Source organism: Sorex araneus, chromosome X (assembly GCF_027595985.1).
Source record: "Sorex araneus isolate mSorAra2 chromosome X, mSorAra2.pri, whole genome shotgun sequence".
NCBI lineage: Eukaryota > Metazoa > Chordata > Mammalia > Eulipotyphla > Soricidae > Sorex > Sorex araneus.
This window is the reverse complement of record NC_073313.1, coordinates 57,346,885-57,368,825: the sequence shown is the minus strand read 5'-3', so window position 1 is coordinate 57,368,825 and position 21,941 is coordinate 57,346,885. Positions and strand designations below refer to the sequence as shown.

Sequence of the window (21,941 nt, the reverse complement as noted above, 5' to 3'; positions counted from 1 at the left end):
GCACAAGGAGGAGCCATCCCAATCCTGTCCATGCACAGTGGCTCGAGAGCACCAAATGCAAGCGGTGAGAGAGAAAGAGTGAGCGCCACCCCAAGAGGTCATGAACAACACAACACACATCACATCGCACCTCCCCCATGCATGCGTTTTGTATTTTTTAGAGATATTGAGTATGTGAAATAAATTAATACAGCAAAAACATTAGAGTCAACACTACTGTATGTATCAAACCCAAACTAAAATTAACAAATTAACTCTGGTACTGTAATTTGTGTTAAACCAATTTAGAATGTACTACACCAGTGGTACATGATGCTGTCAATCTGTTAAAGTAAAAATGTAGGAGGACGTAGCTGCGGATGGCTGGAGTGGTGGCATCCAAGATGTCAACCAAGAATTTCTGAGACAGTGATGGTGACTGGATTTGCCCTGGCAAAAAATCTGGAAATATAAACTTATACAGAAGAACCAGCTGTAATAGATGTGGTAAGGAAAAAAAAAAACTGAGGCTAAGGTGATGAAAACTAAGGGCACTAAAATAGGAAAGTCACTTGAAGAAAAGAGCCAAGACCTATTTGGTGCTAGTGACTGGCAGTGTGAAACTTTCAGTACTGTGAATTGAGCCAGAAGATCAAAATGTAACACGTGTAATATTCCAAAGTATGCAAAGTAGAGGAAATAACAGGATATGGTGGTGGTTTTAATGAAAAAGAAAATGTCGAATATATAGAAAAAAGAGGAATCTGATAGTGAATATGATGAATTCGGGCGGAAGAAATAATACAGAGGGAAGGCAGTTGGTCCTGCATCTTTTTTAAAGGAAGTTGAAGATAAAGAACTTGAGGAAGAGGAAGAGGATGGGGATGAAGATCTTTCTACACTTGATCTTAGCCAAAAGGCTGAGAAGCGATAGATGAAGATCTTTCTAAATAAAAATTAGATAATGAGGATAAAGATGATGCTAATCTCTCAAAGTATAATCTTGAAGCCAGTGAAGAAGATAGTAGCACTGCACTGTTGTCCCATTGTTCATCGATTTGCTCGAGCAGCACCAATAATGTCTCCATTGTGAGACTTGTTGTTACTCTTTTTGGCATATCAAATAAACCGCGGGTAGCTTTCCAGGGACTCTTCTTCCCCACAAAATAAATCTTATTCAGAGTCAGAGCGATAGTGCAGCAGCTAGGTTATTTGCACGTGGCCGACTTAGGTTCTATCCCCGGCATCCCTTATGTTTTCTGTGCACTGCCAGGAGTAATTACTGAGTACAGAGCCATGTGTAACTCCCTAGCATCAACGGGTGTGACCTCCACCCCCAAAAAATGTCACAACAAAAAAGAAAACAGAAAAAGACCACTTATTCAAATTCATCATCTTCTTCTGAGAGGAACAGAAAGAGATTATTCTATATCTTCATCTGGAGATCACAGAAAATGATTAAAAAGATCACGATTACTGGAAAACCAGGTATTGGTGAAAACTCTAAACAACTCTGAGTCCAGGGCTCAACCCCTTGGAGCACCACTACTTTATCCAGGAACCACAGGTCATTCGGATCATCCCATTCTGGTTCATACTCAAGTTTGTAAAAGAAATAATGTATTAAAATTTTCATCTTAAAAACCAAAAAAAAAAAACCCAATGCAGTACATGAGGCATAATTTTAAAGAAATTGGTGTCTTATTTGACCAGAAGTGCTTAGAAGAGTTGCATGCCTTTCATTGTTTTTCAGAACAGTACAAATGTGGAGCTTTTTTGAAATTGAAAATAAATAGTATTTTAAGCCATAGTATTCCAAAAATTGATATTCTATTTGTTATTTAGAACCATCTGTTTCATTTAAAAATCATCTAGACAAAATCAGTACTTTGGTTCGTTTGAACTCTTAGATCTATCTTTCCAGATATGAACTTTGAATTAAGAAAGGATTGCGTTGGTTTGCCAGAACTTTGAGCATGGAGGAAAACTTGTGGTAAAGTTGTTGATAAAAATCTATTATGTTAATCTGGGAAATGGATATTTGACATCTGTAGTGCCAATAGATGTCAAAAGTAATTATCCCCCCCCAATGTTAATCTAATTGTAAAACAACCAACTGGAAACTTTAAAATTCCCTATTCTTAAAGGATGTTTTAGAATCATTCTCTCTTTTACACAGTCATACTTTTTTACACCACAACATTTAATATAGAAAAATCCTGTAAATTTCAGCAGGACAAATGTGTTGTTTATTTCTTGGTTTCTGATTCATAATTCGAGGGAGAATGTCTACCAAGTTCATTCCTTCACTACTTTTATGGTTGACTTATAAGAAATTTTTTTCGAAAATAAATTAATATTTGAGAAGCTTTGTGGGCTGGAGCAATAGCACAGCAGGTAGGGTGTTTGCCTTGCACGCGGCCAACCAGGGTTCGATTCCCAGCATCCTATATGGTCCCCTGAGCACCACCAGGAGTAATTACTGAGTACATGAGCCAGGAGTAACCCCTGTGCATCGCTGAGTGTGACCCCCCCAAAAAAAGCTTTGTCTGACAGTCTTTAAAAAAAAAACAGTTATCAGGGCTGATAGTACAGTGGGTAGGGCATTTACCTTGCATATGGCTGACCCGAGTTTGATCCCTGACATCCCATATGGTTCCCTGAGCACTGCATGAATGATTCCTGAGTGCAGAGCCAGGAGTAGCCCCTGAGCATTACTATGTGTGACCCAAAAAAGCCAAAAAATACCCAGTTATCGCAGTAGCAAAGCAAAATCATACTTAATAAGAAAATTGAAGAAAACTTAAGTTTACTCCTTTTTTGGTGAGAGATCAAAAGAAACATTGTGAATTTAAATAACTATATTTGCCTTGATATGTTTAAACACTAAATAAAACAATTTACAGTAACAAATGAATTCTGGTTTCTGCAAGAAACAGTAGGAAATAATACTATTCCTATTTACTTGAAATAACTTATGGCTTAAAATACTTTCAGAGTTTGTTTTATTTTTTAGTCTGGTCACTCAAGCTATGGTTTAAAAACAAAAAGGTTTCTCTTAACAGTATCTTCAGTGACAATGCAAGGTAAGTATATTGAGGGAAATTGAACATTGTGTTTGTGGCTGAATTTTTGTTTGGCTGACTCAATGCCCATTTTTACCTTGTGTTTGATTTTGTTTTTCTTTTGTTTTGTTTTGTCTACATCAATTAAAAATGAAAACGTTTCTAAGTATTTAGTAGACAGACCAAGATTTTTTTTAATTTTTAAATAAATGATTTTTCTCTTCCATTTGATCTAAAGATCAAAGAAAAATATCTTGAATTAGAAATATTTTGATAGAATTTTTACAATGAACTTCTTATTTTTGTTATGTCTTAATTTTTTGGCTACACTTACTTTAGTTTGCACAAGAATTTTTACTCTCTAGTAATTGTTCCTCAAGCTTCTTGAAAATCCACCTGCTAAGTTGCCCAGATGTTCTAGATTTCACTTCATACCATTGGTTTATTCTTGTGCTTTCTATATTTAAAACTTTAGCTGTACTAAACAAATACAAGGTTATAAACTTAGCTAATAGTAGTTTGTAGAAAATTCAAGTGACTACCATTTCATTTCATTTAATTAAGCTATACTAGTTCATTTCATAAGGAAATAATACTGTAGGCAACTATTAATAAAGTCTCAAATTAAAAACAAAGTAAGAAGTTTAAGAGGTGGGCTAAGATGGGAGGGCACCTTGGGACACTGGTGAAGGGACACTGACAATTAACGTGGGCTTAGAGTTGGAACATTGCATGCATTAAACTCTAATATTTAGAGTTTAAAATCATGTGTACAAAATTAATTTATATATATAAAACTGCATATAACAATAAAATTAATTTAATGATAAATTGAATTGAAAAGATAAAAGATAAAATTTAAAAAATTATTTTGTAGACTTTTTTTCAACCTTATTTCATGCTTTCAACTTCTTGACGTTCTTTTACATTGATTTACGGGGTGGGGGCACACTCAGGGTACTTGGGCTTTACTCCTGGCTCTATGTTCAGGAATCACTCCTGGCGGGGTTCAGAGGATCATATGGGATGCCAAGGATTGAATTTCTGTCAGCCATGTGCAAGAAAAATGCCATAGCTCCTGTACTATCCTGTTGGCCCTGCTACTGATTTCTTAATTTCAGCGAATATTGATTGGATTGTTGTCTGTGAATCTTCCTCAGGGAATCTAGACAGTTTTGCTATATTTGGAGTCTTCTGGGGCTTTGACTTCGTCCATCGACTTGTGTTATGTCTGATGATATGTTAGAGTTAGCTGAAGGCCTGAGTCAAAACTAACCTAGGTAATGATCAGGCTTCATGCTCGCAAATTTTATCTAGAGCATGTAGCTTTGACTGTTTTATGGGCTGGATGACTGTTGGGAATTTTTGGTCATGAGTAACCTATAAAACCTGTCAAGCCAAGGTTCAGCTGGTGGTCTCTGACCCATAGCTCACAGTTACTGGTGTCTAACAGTGGATATTTTATTTTAGCCAAGCTAGGCTTAGCAGTAACTGGGGATCATGATTTATGTATACCCAATAATGTCTGTTCAGTGAGCTGACCATTTCTACTTGGATATTTGTATAACCAACATCTATCTGCAATTTTAAGTCCCAACCTTTAGCATACTTGAGTAGCTAAACATAGTATGATGTGTTTCTGCAAGGTCTGTGGCATAAATTTCATATGGGTCTGTGTTGCTGCCAGTTTACTAACACATGTGTTTCCTAGTACACTTGAATAATACATTTAGGCATGGGAGTAGGCATAGAAATGGTTATCCTGTAATAGGTCTCTGTGAAATTTGTACAGATCTCCTGTGCTACCTAGAGTACTAGACTTATGGCATCTAGGAATACCATTACAAGACACCAGTTTACAATACCCTGTGCAACAGTGGCCAAGGAGTTCATAGATGCAAAGGAATAGGCATGTTAAAAAATTGTTTTCAAGCTTTAGAGGCTAGATTTTAGATAACAAATGTCCCTTGGACCTAAGCACTTACATTGAGAGATTTGAAAATCAGTTTGGCAATATATCCAGTTTTCTGATGTATGTCATATTCCTCCTTCCTAAATGACTTACTTTAATCTTTCTTATAAGGTATATTTTATGATGAAATGCATGCTGCTTAAAAAGGGACATTTCTGATGAATTTAAAATTATAGATTAGCAGGTTTTGTTGATATGGTTTTTACTTTTTAACACTTTTTTCCATGTTTTTCCATGGCTTTTTCCATGACTTACTTATAGTTTTTCCATGGCTTACTTGCTTATATGGCTTTTTTTTAACCACAGTATCTTACTAATTTATTTTTTATTGAAATAAATGAAACTTAAGGAGTTAAGTTAATGTACATTAAATTATGTGTACAAAATCTCATAATTTGAACCCAGGTTATCTTACCTCCACAAGGTTAGAATTAGCATGTTTTAATGTCACAATTAGCATATTACAATTAGTGAATGTTTCAATTAGCATGAATTTCCAAATGTTAAAGAAAAATCAGTATGTTAATAATTTATGAAATACTATAAAAGTTAAATTACATAATCTTGAATATATATGTGTAAATTCATACCTCTTTTAAAAATGTTCTATCTTTTTAAAAGAACTACACTTTTCGGGGGCTGGAGCGATAGCACAGTGGGTAGGGCGTTTGCCTTGCACGCAGCTGACCCGGGTTCAATCCCCAGCATCCCATATGGTCCCCCAAGCACTGCCAGGAGCAATTCCTGAGTGCAAAGCCGGGAGTAACCCCTGAGCATCGCTGGGTTTGACCCATAAAGCAAAAAAAAAAAACCACTTTTCTGAATCTACTTTTCTCTGAAGAGCTTCTGCTCCATTCTTCCTTCATTCTCCACTCTGACATCCAAATCTTGAACTTGTTATTGCCAATAGTTGTAAATCACAAAATTCTAATTTTAAATACCGTAGCTTCTCCAACCATCATTTTTGAGATTTACAGTTCACTCCTTTAGCACCCAGCTTCAGCAAGTCTGAGGGTATTCAATACATTGATTCTAACAGTCTCTCCTACTCCTAACCCTTCTCACATGACACACCCAAGCAGGATATGGGATCTGAAATATATCATGAACACTAAAGTTTCCTTAAGTCTAAGGAGACCCAAGAATAGTTTTACATAAGAGTGACTCCAAAATACTAAGAAATACTTAGGTGAAGTTAACCCAAATTTTTAAAAGACTTCAGAATTATACCCTGAATCACAAATAGGGCAGTCAGAAATGGGCATTTTAGCCTAGATAAGCTTAAGTAAATAAATTAGAGGTTCTAAGATAGTTCATTCTGATTTCTTAAATGATGTACCTCTGAAGAGTAAGATTTAGTCCCGTGAAGGAAGATACTAGAAGGTAGAATTTGACACTCTCTTCTGGATGGCCAATACATAATGGTCAGTTATCATCGAGATTTTGGTTACTTGAGTAAAATTCACTCCAGTGATTGGCTTTTAGCTAGTTTGATAAACTAGTGATTTATCTCCTGATGACTAGCTGCACCATGGCTAATTGTGCTTTTTCTTTTTTTCAGTGTTGTAAGGAAAGCGTATGAAACCTTAGGTACCAGGGCATCTTAACTTCTCCTTTAGTCCCTTTGGCAGGAGAGTAGCCTTTCTGGTATCAGGGGCTCCGGTCCTCCAACATTGACTTGTGCCAAGGAATAGCCACATTGTGAGGCTTTGTAGGTGAAGCCCTAGAGATTAGGGCAGGAGTGAAAGTAATAGACTTCTCAGCCAAAGTTAGCTGGAGCCATGAGGCATATAACTGTTCGCTGTGTTGCTGGTGGTAGTCTTGATGTCCAGGTGGGAGCAAATTGTTGCACATATGCAGACTCTCCCACTTCCTAAGTCCTCTTTCCCTTAAGCACGGTGACTTGCACCATTTAAGGTGGTGTCTGCTCATCAGTTTGGGTCTCTGAGTAAGTGTGATGAGCAGAGCTTCCTGGAACCACCACAATGGGCATGTGTACTGAGTGAAAAATAAACCTGAGTTCTCTGTTTGTTTGTTTGATTTGGGGTGAGCCTGGATTTTGAGTCACAGTGGATAATGCTCAGAAATTTCATACATTTTTGGGGTCATGCCCAGCAGTGTTTGGTGATCCATCTGGTGACAGGGATTAAAATAGGGATTCCTGCATGCAAGGCATGTGTTCCTGCTCTTTGGGCTATCTCCTTGGTCCCTGGACCTTTGTTCTTTCAAACTTCCAAAGACCAGGGGATGTTTGTTATCACCATTATCTAGCCCATCCTGACAAAATACATGCTGGCTGTGAACGCATTCTCAGAGATGTTCTCAGTTTGGCATCTCAGCATAGCATTTCAACTTACACAAATGGATTTAAATCCACACTGCAACCTGCCCGCTTCCTCTGAACACACACAGAAGTTCTCTTCACTGCTGTTGATGTTGCAAAGACCAAGTGCCACAAGTACACTAGACTGTGGTGTTCAAACGTTTAGCAGTGATACTCACTGGGAATCTCACAACCATTTGTAATTGTTGCACACTTGGATTCAGTACTCATTGAGGTTTGTACTCCTTTAGTTGTGGTGTTTGCACACACACTCAACGAGGGTCACCCTCCAGTATACATGCTCTCTGATTACAGTGCTCCACAGGGGTGCTGTAGGAACTAACTGAGAATCACACTTTCTGGCCACAGTGCTCACATATTCTTTAGTTGCAGTGCTTGCCAGGGAGAGGGGAAGAGGGGGAGTCTCAAGTCCTTGTTGTGGTTTTTACACACACTTGTGGCTTTGGTGTCACCCAAAATTGCTTGTGGTTCCAGGTATCACAGACAGCAGAGCTGTCAGACTAAGACAGAGTGAATAGGATTAGTCTCAGCTCGTGTGACCACACTGGCTACTGAATTCACAACCTTACATCTGCCAGAAAAGGTAATCCAGGCTCCTTGGTTATTCCTCTGAGCTCCCTAACTGTGTATTTAACTTGCGCTGATTAAGAAAAAGTACTTGTCATGCTTATATGGCTTTGACAAGAATTTTAATATACTTGATCTCCTTATTACTTTAAAGGCATTATTCAGATCTGTTACTGTATTTTTACTCGTGCATTGAATTATTTCCTATGTTTCATACCCCTTATACAGTTTCGATAAGGATTTGATCTAATCTTTTGTCAACCTTTCCAATACAACATTTAAATTATTAATTAGTTATTTTGTGCCATTTGTTCATTCAGACATTTTTGTCAGAACTGATTCTGGCCATTATGATGCTTTTATTTAGTCTCGCACTTTATTTCTCTTGCCTTCACTCTTCTCTTTGTTACTTCCTGGATACAATATATCTCTTTTTACATTTCCTACAGCTTTGGCTGATACAATGAGACAATGAGAACTTGACAATTTTCTTTTCACATTCTGTCTTCCAGCATCTGTACCCCACTTCACCATTGATGGTGCTCCTGGTTCGTTTACCAGCATGAGGAAAGACATACATTTCCATGAAACTCACGTGATATCACAACAGAATAAGAATGTCACCTAAAGGTATGTATCTGTAATATTTGGTGGAGGGGGGCAATTTCCAAGCTGTGTTCAGGGGGCCCAGGTGCCTCTCCCATTAATACTGGATCTAACATATGAGGTGCTGCTCCAGCCGAGTTGCCAGGGACCACGAAGCCACTCTGGAGGTGCTTGGGATCTATAGGTCATACCTCGTGATACCCTGGAAGCTACGTAGTGCTGAGGAAAATAATCCCTGTGTTCTCTCTCCAAAATAATTGCCACATTATTTCAGCAGTCCAGAAGTCTTTTACTTTTTACTTTCTCTTTTTTTTGTTTTTGCTGTTAACATTACTGAGCCCTTGGCATGTGCACAGCATTTAAAAAATATTTATTTTTATTAAGTTTTTTTATGATTTATTACATTCAATATTCCAACACCAATCCCGCTACCGGTGCACCTTTCCACCACCATTATTTCAAATTTTCCCAAACACCCCCCAAGTCTTCTTCTATGAATAATTTATTTTATTTGTGTGTTATAATTCTATAAAAATTATAAACAAAATAGTTCCTTAAGAAGAAGCTGTGTGGATATTGCTTTATGGCACATTTTAGCTGTTATAAAAAAGATTATTAACATGTTGTTACTGCTTAGGCTTAGTGTGTTTATATTCTCTTAAGCCTTGTGTACTTATATTTTTTAATCAAGATTGGTGAGATTGGTTGCCATCCACTTTACGTCTCATCCAATGTAAATGCTGGTTCATCAGTGGTGTAAAGTTTGAGATGTTGTGCGGCCACGAATGCAGCTGCGTGCTCCAGGAATTCTGAAATTTTTAATTTAAATTTTAAATTTTAAATGGGGTAATACAGTTGGAGTTAATTTTTTAACTGGATGGTGACTTTAGATGCCTCTGATGACAAGAACCCGGCGCGGGGTCCAGTAGCATCTCTGCAATGTGTTGATCTCTTTCGAGATTTATTTATTTGTCTCTGGATCATGGCTGGTTAATGAGCTTATTTGGCCCAAAAGCAGTTCAGGGGTATGCCTGCCAGGCTACAGGAAAAACACCATCCCTGACTCCTGGAGATTTCAGTCACAAAAACCTGCATACCTGAGTTTTTCAACAGATCAATTTCCGGATGAGGCTTGTCCCAAGTAGTGGAGTCTGGCCATGACTATGGCAGAGATTGTGTGGTTTAGAGGTTTTTGGTTTGGGCAGGTGGTAGGCTCAGCTGCTCCCCTCTAGGGTGCTCCAGATGCAGAAGTCCTTTTTCATAGAGCCACCACTGAAAACTGACTATTCTCACAAAGTATCTTCAGAAGGATAAAGGCCCCATAACCAGGAATATTGGAATAGTATCATTATGAACTTTGGGGCTATTAATTCTGCTATTATTGCTACTGCCACCATTAAAACTATGCTACCGAGTAGTACCCAATTCCATGCCTGATGCATATAAGTGGATCAACATGGAATGCTGTTAATCAACATCATGCTGTTAATGATGTTTCCCATGCACACAATTTCAACACCATACTTCTCACCAGTGTAGCCATCTCCCTCCCCCAAGAGATTACACTTCTTTGAGTTCTTACACAAAACCTCCCTACAATCTCCACTATGACAACATCAGTTACATAATATGTTATTGTAATGAGTGTCTGGATTTCTTTTCCCAGGGTACAGGAAAACAGGTCATATTATTTTCTGTCTCTTAACTATGACTAGATTAAATACGTAATAATCCTGAACACTAAATATACAAGTCCCCCATATCATGTGATTCAAAATAAAAACATCTAATGTAGAGAAGGATGACAAAGATTTTTACTTATCTCTAGATCATTACATTGATTGTTTAAAAAATTCAACTTCTAAAAAAATTCAACTTCTGTGTATATCAAGATTATGAATGACAACACCATTATGTGCTCAATTACCTTAACAATAATAAAAATTTAAAATTCTCTAAATTCTCTAAAAAATGTAATGAAACCGTGTTGCTTCTCTTTTTCTTCATTTGCTTGTTAACCATTAAATTTTTTTTTATTGAACTACCACTATGCCTGCCTCTATGGCAGGCACTTTTCTTCTTTGTCTCTCTCAACTTTGGGGAATTATGGTTTGCAATACAGATAAAGGGAGGTCATCATGTTTGATCCTTTACCCACTTTCAACACATCTCAACTTTCCAGAGTGATCCGTCCAACCATCATTGTCATGGTGGTCCCTTTTTTATCCAAACTGTCCTCACCCCCAACACTTTCAGGCTTTCAACAGTGGACCAATATTCCTGGACCTCATTTCCGCTGTCCTTGACTGTTAGTCTTGTACTGTTTTTTTATATGCCACAAATAAGTGTAGTCATTCTATGTTTGCCCCGTCCTTCTGACTCATTTAATTTATAATGATACACTCCATGTTCATCCATTCATGACTTAATTTTTTTCTACCAGCTGCAGTGTATTCTGTTGTGTAGATGTACCATAATTTCTTTAAGCAGTTGTCTGTTCTTGGGCATTTGTGTTGTTTCCAGATTCTGGCTATTTTGAACAGTGCTGCCATGAGCATACAAGTGCAGATGTCATTTCTGCAATGAAGAACTGCTTCCCTGGTTATAAAAGTTCTTAGGCTTCCATTTATTCATATTAAATTTATTTTAATATGAATTTAAATTTAAATTTATTTTATTTATTCATCCATTTATTCTTATTAATTGTTGTGCTCACATTCATGCCAAGACCCTTGTTTAATATTGTGAAAGGAAGGGCAAGTAAAATAGCATGAATGCCTTCATACAAATCACATATTTTAATTCTAAAGAAGTATTTTCATCATTTTACAAGTAAGTAAATTAATGCCCAAGAGGTAAAATAATGTGTCTAAAGGCTCATGGCCAACAAGTGATAGAATCAGGTTATGAACCCAGATTTGTTATCGATTTCTGTGCCATATAGAAAATGAAATACTATCTAAATTTTCATTTTTTCTCTTCTGTGTTACTGTCTTTTGTTGCACATCACAGCATCTAATCTCTCTCCTTCCTTTTCTCCCTCTCCCAACTTCTATGATATGATTTCTCTCATATTTTATTTCCTCTCTTTCATGTACTCTTTTTCTAATACACTGGAGAAGGGTTTCTCTATGGTTTTTCATGTTCTAAACACTATGCTAGGCATTTAATATGCAAAAGCATATGAAATTTTCACACTGCCTTTGAAGTGTTCTTGCTGTCATGTATTAAATTATTTCTTGTCACCTTGGAATCCCAGGATACTGAGGGGGTTTACAGAGCAAATAACCAAGTGGAAGCCAGTGAATGTTTCCAGAAAGTATATATTGGAGTTAGATGCTATAGGAAGAGTAAGATCTTTGCAGAATAGAGAGACTTGGATAACTGAAGTTTCTGAGGGGTTTCTCCTTAATGTAGGGGAACATAGGAGAATAGATAAGTATATGTCCAAAAGTGCCTGCTTCTTATGTGATCCACTCAGATGTATTCACAGAGTCCATCGAAATAATATTTCAAAGAGCAAAACTGGTCATATATACAGCTTCTAAGGCCCCTTGCCCTACAGTTTTAAATCCAAGATCCATAGCATATTGTTCAAGGCTTTACACAACTCTATTCTGCCAAGCTGTCAAGTCCCAGTCACAGTGGTTGACTGGGCATCTCCTAAACACTTTCTTTTGTTTTTGTTTCTTATTTTCTTTCTATTTTTAAATGTAAGCAATGTGATTTACAACACTGTTACCAGTAATGTCTCAGGCATATAATATTGCAACACTACACCTGCCAACAGTGTCAGCGTCTCTCCATTACTATCTAGGTTTCCTATCACTCCACCCACCCACTCCTCCACACCCCTAGCAAAGTCAGGGCCTATTATATTTGGCCTTTTTTCTTTACTATGCTTTCTTGTAGTCCACATATGAAGAGTAAGCATTCTGTATTTGTCCACCTTTTGACTCTACTCAGTAAGATACTCTCCACTTCCATTCTCTCTTTGAGGAAGTGTCTACTCAACTCATTTCCCCATTTCTTGATGAATGTTTTTATTATTTTGATAAGATATATGTGTTATTAATACATCTTGGATATTAGTATTTTTCTTTTCGTTCATTGTGTGGTAAGCAAATATATTCTCCTAGTCAGTGTATTGTCTTTCTATTGTAATGATCATTCCATTTGCAATACAGAAGCTTTTTTTTCTTTTTGGGTCACACCCAGCGTTGCTCAGGGGTCACTCCTGGCTCTGCACTCAGGAATTACCCCTAGCCATGCTCAGGGGACCATATGGGATGCTGGGAATTGAACCCGGGTGGGCTGCATGCAAGGCAAACGCCCTCCCCGCTGTGCTATTGCTCCAGCCCCTAATCTCTTCCATTTAAATCAGGAAAATAAAATTCCTGCTTTCCCCTCCCCAAATTTTATTTTATTAAAGCAGTTACATAATGAGTTATAAAGTTTTTCATAGTTGAGTTTTTAGCATACAATGTTCCATCATTTATCCGGCCACCAGTGTCAACTTTCCTCTGCCCTGTCCCCAGCCTGCCATCTTTTTCTTTTGTTTTTTGCTTTTTGGGTCACACCCGGGGATACACAGGGGTTATTAATGGCTCGTCCACTCAGGAATTACTCCTGTTGGTGCTCAGGGGACCATATGGGATGCTGGGAATCAAACCTACATTGGCTGCATGCAAGGCAAATGCCCACCCTCTGTGCTATCGCTCCAGCCCCGGCCAGCCTTCCATATTGACAGGCATCCTTTACATTTGGTTATTTAAGTTTGGTTTCATGATTTCAGTGTTGTTGACTCTGTGTTTTGGATATTTAGTTCTGTCATTCCTTAACACCATGGATGCACATGAATCTCCATGACTCCTGCCCCCTGTCTCTTCTACCCTTCCCCTTTAATCTATTTATTTCTTTCTCCTCTCTATATTCTGGGGCCCAAGGTAATCTAGGCAGCCCTTTAAACTATTGCATTTAATGAACCAGTTATTCTAAATACTACACATAACTGATATCATGCTGTGTTTGCCCTTTTCTGTCTTACTTCATTTAACATGATATCTTCCACTTCCATCCATGTTGCAGGCAAATGCATGGCTTCATCATTCCTTACAGTTGTGTAATATTCTGTTATGTATATATACCACATCTTCATGATTCACTGATCTATTGTTGGATGTCTAAGTTGACTCTAAATCTTAGCAGTTGGACAGAATCCTGCAGTGAATAATGATATGCATACGTCCTTTTGAATTAATATTTTTCTGTCCTGGAGGTGGCTACCAAAAGTGGAATTGCTGTCCCAGCTTTTTCTGTTTACTTTTGGCTTGTATGATTGTTTTCCATTCTTTCACTCTGAGTCTATGTCTATCCTATGATTTTTTGATGTGTTTCCTGTAAGCAACAAAAAGATGAATTCTGTTTCCTGATCTATCTTGTCACTCTGTGTCTTTGATAGGAGAGCTCAGTCCACTGACATTCAGAGAAATTGTTGACACAAAGGGCTTTGTTGCCATTTTACTATGTGGGTTGTTTTTTCAACAGTTGGATGTTTGGTTTATACAAATGGTCTTTCAGTATTTCATTCAGGGTCAGTTTAGTTATCACAAATGCTGTTAACTCTGTTTGCCTGAGATTTTTATCCTTCCCTCTATATAAATGAAGGCTTTACAGTGTAGTGCACTCTAGGTTGAAAGTTTTTTCAGTGAGTAATTTGAATATTTCATTTCACCCTTTTCTAGCACAGCGGGTAGGATGTGTGCCTTGCACTTGACTGACCCGGGTTTAATTCCTCTGTCCCTCTTGGAGAGCCCAGAAAACTACCGAGAGTATCCCGCCTGCAAGGCAGAGCCTAGCAAGCTCCTTGAGGCATATTTGATATGCCAAAGATAGTAACAAGCCTCACAATGGAGAGTTAACTGGTACCTGCTGGAGCAGATTGATGAACAACTGGACGACAGTGCTACAGTGCTACTGTTTCACAGGGGAAAAATCTGTTATATTGTTAAAGATTAAAAGATCTTATATTGTTTCCATTATGTTTGAGGTCTCTCTAGAAGCTTTAAGAAGTCTGTATCTCTTTGGATTTTGCCATGTTGATTACTCTATGTCTTGGTATTGTTCTGGTTGGGTTTATTTTGCTTGGTACTCTTTGGGCCTCTTGAATCAGCTTTCTTTCAGAGAATGGGGAATTTCTCAGCTATGGTCACTCCCACTTTCCTCTCCTTTGCCATTTTCCTCTTCTTCTTGCATTCCTATAATTTGGGGATTGTTCCTCTTGGAAGTACCTTACATTCCCTTCCATTATAATGCTTTTCTTTTTCCAGTTCTCTATAATGCTGGCTTGTATTTTGTCTTCAAATTATCTATATGGTCCTCTACCTGTGCAATTTTACTACTATGGCTTTCTATTGTGTTCTTTAGTTCCCTCAGTTCATTTTGTATGGAATCTTTTGTATCAGTTTTCATCATCGTTTATATCAGTTCTTCTTTGAGTTGGTCGAATTTCTCATCTCGTGATTGCTTAATGTCACTGAGCACTGCTTGGTAAATTTTAATTGCCAATATACTGAGTATTAATTTCAGGTCCTCATCAACCAGGCTGGACAGTTTTAGTGGGCCTGGGTTTCTATCTCTGTTTCACACAGCAGTTAGATTCCTTAGTTTCCTCATTGTTCTTTGAGTTTTATGTGGGTTAATTTTGAGGTTAATGTTGGTTAATGTTGGAGGTTTTGATTCCCAGTTACTTAAGAATTTAAAAGTTTGGTTGTTTATACCAGAGGACTACTAATAATACCTCTATTGATCATGTAATTTTCTATATGTTATTTCCTAGTGCTGTTAGACAATAACAAGAGGGTTTTAAACTAGCCATTCCATTTAGTTGACTGAGATATATGACTGTATAATGTTAGTGAAGTGTGGTTGTTGTATCCACTGGCTTCAATAATCTGTAATGCTTCTATAATAATCTATAATGCTTCTGCGCAGTTTGGGGTTTGGAGAATTAGAGCTGACATAAGAAGGTGTGATCTAGGAGCTGGGGTCAACAAAGAATGAGCCCTCAGCGTCCTGTGTCCGAAGATTTCCTTCTGGATCCTAACCATGGTGGGTGCGAGAGAGTAGGTGTTGTCCAAGTGCCCAGAAGCACATGCCTGGGTTCGGAGAATTAGAGCTTACATCAGATAATGGGTCTCCTTGATCTTGGGGCTGGGTTTGGCAAAGAGTGAGCTTTCAAGGTCCTGGGTCTGAGGCTTTCTATCTGGAGCCTGGGTTCAGAGGACCAGAGCTCATGTTCTGTCATGAAAATTTCTAAGTCTTTTTCACTAGCATCAGCTTTCCAACATGACTCAGAACAGAAATTCAATCTGGAAAGAACTTGAGTATGCAATAGAACACACTTTAATGGGTAGTGTTGTTTGACTTAAGTTTGATATAACAGTAATTTGTGGTTGGGAGCGGGGGTACTCCTCATTCCTAAGAGAAATCTGGTAAAGGCCTCAAAAGACAGAAAGTGGAGCCTACTGATGTCCTATATAGGAAGATATGTTCAGTTATAATCAACACATTAGAAGGAAATTTTATTTATTTATTTATTTATTTATTTATTTATTTATTTATTTATATTAGTTTATTTTTAATTAGAGAGTCATCGTGAGGGTACAGTTACAGATCCATACATCTTTGTGCTCATGTTTCCCCCATACAAAGTTCGATAACCCATCCCTTCACCAGTGCCCATTCTCTACCACCAGTAAACCCAACATCCCTCCCCCCCTCCCCAGTCCCGTCTCCCCCCACCCCACCCTGCCACTATGGCAGGGAATTCCCTTTTGTTCTCTCTCTCTGATTAGGTGTTGTGGTTTGCAATAAAGGTGTTGAGTGGCCATTGTGTTCAGTCTCTAGTCTGTATTCGGCCCGCATCACCAGAAGGAAATTTTCTAAAATGTAAGATTGCTTCTTACTCACCTCACTTCTGAGACTTTTTTTTTGTGGACTTGGGAAGTTCTCTTATACTTCCAAGGAACCAATTTTCTTAATTCTTAATTCCTTCTTTGTGTGAGGAGAGTTTACCCAAGGCCGACTATGAAACCATTTTTAGCTTCTGAAATATGTATAAGATACCTGTTTATCTGCTATAAATCCTAGAGCAGAGGTAGGAGCAGGGGGGATAAGAAACTGTAACATAGAACAATTTTTAATATTGTTAAATATTAAATTAACTAAATATTTAATAGTTCAAATACGATGGATGTGCACACATATGGCCACTTACACATTTGTAGTCACACATTATAAGAATGCTTACACTTAAACAGGTACACATACTTATACTCAGATTTATGTCTGGTCAGACACAGGATCCTTCTTTTTAAAAATTTTATTAAAGAGCCATGATTTTACAAATTACTGTATGCCTAAAACTAATAGTTAAATTTTAAGCATACAATAATTCAACACCGATCCCCCTACCAATGTCAACTTCTCTCCACCAGTGTTCCCAGATTCACTTCCTACTGAAATGTCCACTCCATCCCCACCTATCTACTTGACAGGCACATTACAAAGTTTCAGTGATTGCTGCTAAGATCTCATGATTTCAGTTCTGTTGAATCCGTGCTTTGTATATATGACTATGCCCCTCACTCATATCACTGGTATAACTGAAGTCCCGATGCCTGTACACCCATTAGTTCTTGTTCTCTTCTTTCCCCATTTATATCTTTCCTTCTTTGTCCTTGTCCTTCTCATCTCTAAACACTGGGATCAAGGGTGACCTAGGCATCCCCCTTTTATTTTAATACATTTACTCATCCAGTATTCTATATTCTATAGATAAGTGAAATCATACTGTGTTTTTCTTTTTTGTTCTGGATTATTTAACCAATATAATAAATAATAGTTTATTATAGTTTCAACCATGTTGCAGCAAATTTCATGATTTCATCACCCCTTGAAGTTGCATAGTATTCCATTTTGTATATATACCAAATCTTCATAATCCATTCATCTGTTGTTGGACACCTAGGTTGATTCTTAGATATTGTACTGAATGCAACAATGAATAATAATGTGCATATGTTCTTTTGGGTGAGTGTTTTTATGGCCTAGGGATAAATGCCCAAAAGTGGAATTGATGGGTCATATAGCAGTTCAATTTTATAGCAGTTCAGTATACTGAGAACTCTCTATACTGTTTTCCACAGGGTTTGTACCAGACAACATTGCCACCAGCAGTGAATGAGATTTTCTTTTTCACCACATCGCTGCCAACTCAGATTGTTCCTACTATTTTTGATATGTACCATTCTCACTGCTATGAGATGATATCTCATTATAATCTTGATTTGGCTTTCTCTTTTGATACATGGTGCTTTTCTCAATTGATACATGGTGCTCAGCATTTTAAATTAAATTTCATTTTATTTTTATAAAGTAGTTCACAATATTTGATTACATTTAATATTTAAACACCACCATTACACCTTCCCACCACCATATTTCAGATATTTCCATCCCAAACCCCAATCCTGTCCCAAAGCAGAACCGATTTTTTAATTTTGTATTGTGTTTTAGGAATAAACTGCTAAAAATGATCCCCAAAAAAACTTTTCTTAGAAGAATGTGCGTGAAGATTGTTGTATTTAACCAAGGAGCATAAAGCCCTTCTATAAGAGGTTACTTTCATGCTGTTAAAGGTTGAGCTTTGTGTGTTTATATATCTGTAAAAATATATTATTCTCTAAGATTGGTTGCCTTCTACTTTAAATTCCATCAAATGTTGTGTGCTACTCTTGGAATATTACTGATGTGAGGTATGAGATGTTCAGGAACAAGTTCATTCATGGATGTGGCTGGGCATCCATGTGGAGAGCGGCCGTGAGCATGGCAGCAGTTGAGTTCTGGAGGTTTTTGGCTGCCAGGGCTGGGTCCCTGGGGTGGGGGGGACTCATCTAGCCCCCTCTGGATGATTTTTATCTTTCCTTTTATTAATGTGGTGTATTATATTAATTGGTTGGGGTTTGGGGATGAATTTCACTTAATCAAGGTGTATTGTTATTATGATAACTAATTCAGTTGGATTCAGTTAACTAAGATTTTTTAAGTTATTTTTGCATTAATATTCATCGCAGAGATCGATCCATTGATCCATTTTATTTTCCAGAAGTTTCTCTGTCTGCTTTGGGTATTAGTGTAATGTTAGCTTCATAGAAGGTGTTAGGAAGAATTCCTGTGTTTTTTATATTTTGTAAGAGCACTAGCAGCATAGCAGTAAATCTTCTTTGAAAGTTTGATAGAACTCACCAATGAATCCTTCTGTATTGCGACTTTTATTGTTGGGGAGATTCTTAATTACTGTTTCAATTTACTTCTAGTTTGCCTATTTAGGCTTTCTACTTCCTTCTTGTTCAGGCTTGGAAGATTACATGACTCTAAGAATCTATTTATTCTACATTCTCCAGTTTAAGAGTATAGAGTTCTTCATAGTAACTTCACATTATATTTTCAATTTCTGAAGAATCTATTGTAACACCTCTCCTTTAATCTCTGATAACCAATGTGTTTGAACATTTTCTCTTTTACCCTCATAAGTCTATCTAAAGTTTCATCTTTCTTGTATATTTTTTCAAAGAACCAGCTCATGGTCTCATTGGTCTTTGAATTGCTTTCTTGGATTTTATATTGTTAATTTCTGCTGTAGTTTTTATCATTTCCCTCCTTTTGATACTTTTTGGATTTCTTTGTCTTTCCTCCTTCAGATTTTTGAAATGTGTGTTTTTCTTCTTTCTTAATGTAGGTCCCTGTTGTTATGAATTTCCCCCTTAGACTTTTTGGTGTATCCCATAGATTCTGGTAGATTGAGGCACAGGAGCCTTCTAAAACACATCTATCAATTACATCTGAACCACATAGGCACACATATACATACTTACAGAAGCTCATGTCAAAAGTAGCACTGTAGCACTGTAGTCCCGTTGTTCATCGATTTGCTCAAGCGGGCACTAGTAACATCTCCATTGTGAGATTTGTTACTGTTTTTGGCAATCGTATACACCATGGGTATTTTGCTGTGGGGACGGGATACTCTCAGTAGCTTGCTGGGCTCTCCAAGAAGGACAGAGGAATCGAACCCGGGCCGGCCATGTGTAAGGCAAACACATACAGTCTTTGCATATATCTACATCATAAGGACACAGACAGGCATAATATTGGCAGTTTTACAGTACAGACACATAGTCTAAAACATTTTATCACCAATTCATATAGAACTCAGACATAAGCACACAGATGGACATATCTATCACAAAAATAATAAGGGATATATAAACATACTTATATTGCAGAGACACAAACCATAGATATAGATATCCACATGCTAGAGACCACAGAGACTGACACAATCTCATGTGCTCAGACCCCTTTATCACACAAACACATACACATACGTGCACACTCACATACTCTGAGTTAAGAACATAAATAAAAGGAATACATATTTAAATATATTATAGGTATACATAACCAAACTGTACACAAATGCTGCACACACAGTGATAAATACTTAAGCCTACATAAGCACCTATCTAAGCCCATATGTGCACTTACCAACCTTTTGTGACAATCACAGAGAAACTCCTCAGATTTTCACTATACACTCATCCTGAACATACTTATACCCTCACTCTCAGATCTACACAGCCTCATGCATGCACACACATACATTTAGAAATAGGCACAAAACTTGATTGTGTTCAGAAAGGCATATAAAACTGCCTGTACACACAGTATACTTTTGTATAGCCATTGACCTTATGGCAGGAACTATGTGAATGTGATTTTGTGAATACTATTTTCTCAGGGTGTTTGTGAGGAGATGACCTATGAAGAAATCCAGGAACACTACCCTGAAGAATTTGCGCTATGTGACCAAGATAATTATCACTATAATTATTCAAAAGGTAAAGTAGGATTTGGAAGGGTGGTCCGACTCCTAGGACTCTTAGCCAACATTTACATTCAAACTGTGAGGAATTCAGTTTCCCTACAACTTTTTGAGTGGGACAAAACATGTTTTGCAGCAGCTGTCATTCTATAATGCATAATATTATCAACTGCATGTAGGAATGCTGTCTGGTTCACCCCTTATTGATAACAGTATGATGATTTCTTAGGAAAGTAAGAATAGTACTTCTATAGGAAAGCAACAATTTCACTTCTTGGAATCTACCCACAAGACAAAAAATATTCTTTGAAAAGGAAATCTGTACAAAATTGCTCACTATAGCACATGGTATAATAGCTAGGATATGGAACCAACCAGGTGTCCAATGACAAATCAGTGAGTAATGAATGTGTGGTATATAATGGACCTGGAATATATATTTCACTTCTTGGAATCTACCCACAAGACAAAAAATATTCTTTGAAAAGGAAATCTGTACAAAATTGCTCACTATAGCACATGGTATAATAGCTAGGATATGGAACCAACCAGGTGTCCAATGACAAATCAGTGAGTAATGAATGTGTGGTATATAATGGACCTGGAATATATCAAGCCAAGTAAAGTTAGTCCTAACAAGGGCAAATACTTGATGATCTCAGTTATCTGTGATGTATGGGAAAAAAGACAAAGGAATGCAGTGTATCAAATGAGGAATATCTAGTATGCCCTTGGTCCTAGGTTATAGAAATGAGAAGGACAGAGAAGGAAAGAAATTGAGAGGGATATGCAAGATGTGGAAAGAAGTTAACAGGGGTTGTAGTCAGAAGCCTCAGGCACATTGTTGGTGAGTTCTACATATATATTTAACTTTACAAAACCAACAACATTGTAGCATGAGACCCAAACTATAATAATCAAACTTCAAAATACACCTGTCAAGGAGGCAATCTGGGAGGGTCGGAGGGAATCTGGCCACTTAAGTAGAAGGAAACTCACACTGGTGGTGGGATTAGTATAGCAACATTGTATAAAACTGTTATGAACAAAAACTAATTGTGAACTAAAACTAAAACCTAAAACTATTATGAACAACTTGCAAACCCTGATGCCTTAAAAACTAATTGTCTAGGCCTGACTATCTCAGATTCTTGGCTAAAGGCAACATAAATTCCTCCTTATAAAAAGCTACATATTTCCTTCCAAATTCCTATTATGCTTTTCGTTTCACATTCTATAGTGCTCATTCGTCATATTCCATGTCTGACACAAAGACTTGGGAATAATTTTCAGAAAACAGGATCTTTGGAAAGATATAATACTTGATATCCTGTGTTTTTGTAGTTTATTTTATAGTTCTTATATTTTAATTATCTTATCACATGTTGAATCTCCGGGGTTAGCTTTTTACCCCTATGTATATGTTACCCCTATGTAACCACAACTGCCTTAAAAATTCCA

The 21,941-nt window shown here is 37.3% G+C and overlaps 1 pseudogene; it reads left to right on the top strand.

The window, feature by feature from the left end:
• Positions 1-383: 383 nt before the first annotated feature.
• On the top strand, positions 384-8,555 carry LOC101541245 (zinc finger Ran-binding domain-containing protein 2-like; annotated as a pseudogene).
• Positions 8,556-21,941: the final 13,386 nt, after the last annotated feature.